We start from the raw sequence: 6,000 nt of genomic DNA on the forward strand, positions 1-6,000 counted from the left end.
TGTTTCCGGTCCAGGGAAGACATGGCTTGGCAGTTGAGGCTGGACTGTTCCCATGAGGTACAGGATCAGACTGATTTGCATATAGCCATGTCTGAACTGGGGTGGCAGAGTGGGCTAAAGAACGGTGATGGATCAAACCCAGATCTTTTGACTGGGTGTGAGTGTTTGATTGGCTCAGATGCTCCTTCCATCACCACTCCCTTTTGTACTGCTTTGGCCGCCATAAGTGTGGCAGGGTATGCTCAGACATGAGTCCCTTGCTCACTTTGCCACTGGATTCAAGCAAGCTGGGCTGAAGACGGCTGGAATGCCAGAAACTGGTCCTCGGAAGCTTGTTTCCGGTCAAGGAAGGCATGGCTTGGCAGTTCCCATGAGGCACAGGGTCAGACTGATTTGCATATGGCCATGTCTGAACTGGGGTGGCAGAGTGGGCTAAAGAACGGTGATGGATTAAACCCAGATCAGTTGACTGGGAGTGAGTGCTTGTATTGTCAACGCTCCGTCCATCACCACCTTTGGTTTTACTTTGTTCGCCATAAGTTGCCAGGTTATGCTCAGACCTGAGTCCCTTGCTCACTTTGCCACTGGATTCAAGGAAGCTGGGCTGAAGACGGCTGGAAAGCCAGACACCGGTCCTCGGAAGCTTGTTTCCGGTCCAGGGAAGACATGGCTTGGCAGTTCGGGCTGGACTGTTTCCATGAGGCACAGGGTCAGACTGATTTGCTTATAGCCATGTCTGAACTGGGGTGGCAGAGTGGGCTAAAGAACGGTGATGGATCAAACCCAGATCTTTTGACTGGGTATGAGTGTTTGATTGGCTCAGATGCTCCGTCCATCACCACCCCCTTTTGTACCGCTTTGGCCTCCATAAGTGTGGTAGGGTATGCTCAGACGTGAGTCCCTTGCTCACTTTGCCACTGGATTCAAGCAAGCTGGGCTGAAGACGGCTGGAATGCCAGAAACCGGTCCTTAGAAGCTTGTTTCCGGTCCAGGGAAGACATGGCTTGGCAGTTCGGGCTGGACTGTTGCTATGAGGCACAGGGTCAGACTGATTTGCATATAGCCATGTCTGAACTGGGGTGGCAGAGTGGGCTAAAGAACGATGATGGATCAAACCCAGATCTTTAGACTAGGTGTGAGTGTTTGATTGGCTCAGATGCTCCTTCCATCACCACCCCCTTTTGTACCGCTTTGGCCGCCATAAGTGTATCAGGGTATTCTCAGACGTGAGTCCCTTGCTCACTTTGCCACTGGATTCAAGCAAGCTGGGCTGAAGACGGATGGAATGCCAGAAACTGGTCCTCGGAAGCTTGTTTCCGGTCCAGGAAAGGCGTGGCTTGGCAGTTCCCATGAGGCACAGGGTCCGACTGATTTGCATATGGCCATGTCTGAACTGGGGTGGCAGAGTGGGCTAAAGAACGGTGATGGATTAAACCCAGATCAGTTGACTGGGAGTGAGTGCTTGTATTGTCAACGCTCCGTCCATCACCACCTTTGGTTTTACTTTGTTCGCCATAAGTTGGCAGGGTATGCTCAGACGTGAGTCCCTTGCTCACTTTGTCACTGGATTCAAGCAAGCCGGGATGAAGACGGCTGTAATGCAGGAAACCGGTCCTCGGAAGCTTGTTTCCGGTCCAGGGAAGGCATGGCTTGGCAGTTCGGGCTGGACTGTTCCCATGAGGCACAGGGCCAGACTGATTTGCATATGGCCATGTCTGAACTGGGGTGGCAGAGTGGGCTAAAGAACGGTGATGGATCAAACCCGGCCATCACCACCCCATTTTGTACGGCTTTGGCCACCATAAGTGTGGCAGGGTATGCTCAGACGTGAGTCCCTTGCTCACTTTGCCACTGGATTTAAGCAAGCTGGGCTGAAGACGGCTGGAATACCAGAAACCGGTCTTTGGAAGCTTGTTTCCGGTCCAGGGAAGACATGGCTTGGCAGTTCAGGCTGGACTGTTCCCATGAGGCACAGGGTCAGACTGATTTGCATATAGCCATGTCTGAACTGGGGTGGCAGAGTGGGCTAAAGAACGGTGATTGATCAAACCCAGATCTTTTGACTGGGTGTGAGTGTTTGATTGGCTCAGATGCTCCTTCCATCACCACCCACTTTTGTACCGCTTTGGCCACCATAAGTGTGGCAGGGTATGCTCAGACGTGAGTCCCTTGCTCACTTTGCCACTGGATTCAAGCTAGCTGGGCTGAAGATGGCTGGAATGCCAGAAACTGGTCCTCGGAAGCTTGTTTCCGGTCCAGGGAAGGCATCTCTTGGCAGTTCCAATGAGGCACAGGGTCAGACTGATTTGCATATGGCCATGTCTGAACTGGGGTAGCAGAGTGGGCTAAAGAACGGTGATGGATTAAACCCAGATCAGTTGACTGGGAGTGAGTGCTTGTATTGTCAACGCTCCGTCCATCACCACCTTTGGTTTTACTTTGTTCGCCATAAGTTGGCAGGGTATGCTCAGACGTGAGTCCCTTGCTCACTTTGCCACTGGATTCAAGCAAGCCGGGCTGAAGACGGCTGTAATGCAGGAAACCGGTCCTCGGAAGCTTGTTTCCGGTCCAGGGAAGGCATGGCTTGGCAGTTCGGGCTGGACTGTTCCCATGAGGCACAGGGTCAGACTGATTTGCATATGGCCATGTCTGATCTGGGGTGGCAGAGTGGGCTAAAGAACGGTGATGGATCAAACCTGGCCATCACCACCCTATTTTGTACGGCTTTGGAAGCCATAAGTGTGGCAGGGTATGCTCAGACAAGAACCCCTTGCTCACTTTGCCACTGGATTCAAGCAAGCCGGGCTGAAGACGGCTGTAATGCAGGAAACCGGTCCTCGGAAGCTTGTTTCCGGTCCAGGGAAGGCATGGCTTGGCAGTTCGGGCTGGACTGTTCCCATGAGGCACAGGGTCAGACTGATTTGCATATAGCCATGTCTGAACTGGGGTGGCAGAGTGGGCTAAAGAACGGTGATGGATCAAACCCAGATCTTTTGACTGGGTATGAGTGTTTGATTGGCTCAGATGCTCCGTCCATCACCACCCCCTTTTGTAACACTTTGGCCACCATAAGTGTGGCAGGGTATGCTCAGACGTGAGTACCTTGCTCACTTTGCCACTGGATTCAAGCAAGCTGGGTTGAAGACGGCTGGAATGCCAGAAACAGGTCCTCGGAAGCTTGTTTCCGGTCCAGGGAGACATGGCTTGGCCGTTCGGGCTGGACTGTTCCCATGAGGCACTGGGTCAGACTGATTTGCATATAGCCATGTCTGAACTGGGGTGGCAGAGTGGGCTAAAGAACGGTGATGGATCAAATTCAGATCTTTTGACTGGGTGTGAGTGTTTGATTGGCTCAGATGCTCCGTCCATCACCACCCCCTTTTGTACCGCTTTGGCCGCCATAAGTGTTGTAGGGTATGCTCAGACCTGAGTCCTTTGCTCACTTTGCCACTGGATTCAAGCAAGCTGGGCTGAAGACTGCTGGAAAGCCAGAAACCGGTCCTCGTAAGCTTGTTTCCGGTCCAGGGAAGACATGGCTTGGCAGTTCGGGCTGGACTGTTTCCATGAGGCACAGGGTCAGACTGATTTGCATATAGCCATGTCTGAACTGGGGTGGCAGAGTGGGCTAAAGAACGGTGATGGATCAAACCCAGATCTTTTGACTGGGTGTGAGTGTTTGATTGGCTCAGATGCTCCGTCTATCACCACCCCCCTTTTGTACCGCTTTGGCTGCCATAAGTGTGGCAGGGTATGCTCAGACGTGAGTCCCTTGCTCACTTTGCCACTGGATTCAAGCAAGCTGGGCTGAATACGGCTGGAATGCCAGAAACCGGTCCTTGGAAGCTTGTTTCCGGTCCAGGGAAGACATGGCTTGGCAGTTCGGGCTGGACTGTTCCCATGAGGCACAGGGTCAGACTGATTTGCATATAGCCATGTCTGAACTGGGGTGGCAGATTGGGCTAAAGAACGGTGATGGATCAAACCCAGATCTTTTGACTGGGTGTGAGTGTTTGATTGGCTCAGATGCTCCGTCCATCACCACCCCCTTTTGTACCGCTTTGGCCGCCATAAGTGTGGCAGGGTATGCTCAGACGTGAGTCCCTTGCTCACTTTGCCACTGGATTCAAGCAAGCTGGGTTGAAGACGGCTGGAATGCCAGAAACCGGTCCTCGGAAGCGTGTTTCGGGTCCAGGGAAGACATGGCTTGGCAGTTTGGGCTGGACTGTTCCCATGAGGCACAGGGTCAGACTGATTTGCATATAGCCATGTCTGAACTGGGGTGGCAGAGTGGGCTAAAGAACGGTGATGGATCAAACCCAGATCTTTTGACTGGGTGTGAGTGTTTGATTGGCTCAGATGCTCCGTCCATCACCACCCCCTTTTGTACCGCTTTGGCCGCCATAAGTGTGGCAGGGTATGCTCAGACGTGAGTCCCTTGCTCACTTTGCCACTGGATTCAAGCAAGCTGGGCTGAAGACGGCTGGAATGCCAGAAACCGGTCCTCGGAAGCTTGTTTCGACTCCAGGGAAGACATGACTTTGCAGTTTGGGCTGGACTGTTCCCATGAGGCACAGGGTCAGACTGATTTGCATATAGCCATGTCTGAACTGGGGTGGCAGAGTGGGCTAAAGAACGGTGATGAATCAAACCCAGATCTTTTGACAGGGTGTGAGTGTTTGATTGGCTCAGATGCTCCGTCCATCACCACCCCCTTTTGTACCGCTTTTGCCGCCATAAGTGTGGCAGGGTATGCTCAGACGTGAGTCCCTTGCTCACTTTGCCACTGGATTCAAGCAAGCTGGGCTGAAGACGGCTGGAATGCCAGAAACCGGTCCTCGGAAGCTTGTTTTCAGTCCAGGGAAGACATGGCTTGGCAGTTCGTGCTGGACTGTTCCCATGAGGCACAGGGTCAGACTGATTTGCATATAGCCATGTCTGAACTGGGGTGGCAGAGTGGGCTAAAGAACGGTGATGGATCAAACCCAGATCTTTTGACTGGGTGTGAGTGTTTGATTGGCTCAGATGCTCCGTCCATCACCACCCCCTTTTGTACCGCTTTGGCCGCCATAAGTGTGGCAGGGTATGCTCAGACGTGAGACCCTTGCTTACTTTGCCACTGGATTCAAGCAAGCTGGGCTGAAGACGGCTGGAATGCCAGAAACCGGTCCTTGGAAGCTTGTTTCCGGTCCAGGGAAGACATGGCTTGGCAGTTCGGGCTGGACTGTTCCCATGAGGCACAGGGTCAGACTGATTTGCATATAGCCATGTCTGAACTGGGGTGGCAGATTGGGCTAAAGAACGGTGATGGATCAAACCCAGATCTTTTGACTGGGTGTGAGTGTTTGATTGGCTCAGATGCTCCGTCCATCACCACCCCCTTTTGTACCGCTTTGGCCGCCATAAGTGTGGCAGGGTATGCTCAGACGTGAGTCCCTTGCTCACTTTGCCACTGGATTCAAGCAAGCTGGGTTGAAGACGGCTGGATTGCCAGAAACCGGTCCTCGGAAGCTTGTTTCGGGTCCAGGGAAGACATGGCTTGGCAGTTTGGGCTGGACTGTTCCCATGAGGCACAGGGTCAGACTGATTTGCATATAGCCATGTCTGAACTGGGGTGGCAGAGTGGGCTAAAGAACGGTGATGGATCAAACCCAGATCTTTTGACTGGGTGTGAGTGTTTGATTGGCTCAGATGCTCCGTCCATCACCACCCCCTTTTGTACCGCTTTGGCCGCCATAAGTGTGGCAGGGTATGCTCAGACATGAGTCCCTTGCTCACTTTGCCACTGGATTCAAGCAAGCTGGGCTGAAGACGGCTGGAATGCCAGAAACCGGTCCTCGGAAGCTTGTTTCGGGTCCAGGGAAGACATGACTTGGCAGTTTGGTCTGGACTGTTCCCATGAGGCACAGGGTCAGACTGATTTGCATATAGCCATGTCTGAACTGGGGTGGCAGAGTGGGCTAAAGAACGGTGATGAATCAAACCCAGATCTTTTGACAGGGT

This window comes from Lissotriton helveticus, chromosome 6, assembly GCF_964261635.1.
Source record: "Lissotriton helveticus chromosome 6, aLisHel1.1, whole genome shotgun sequence".
In the NCBI taxonomy this organism is placed as follows: Eukaryota; Metazoa; Chordata; class Amphibia; order Caudata; family Salamandridae; genus Lissotriton; species Lissotriton helveticus.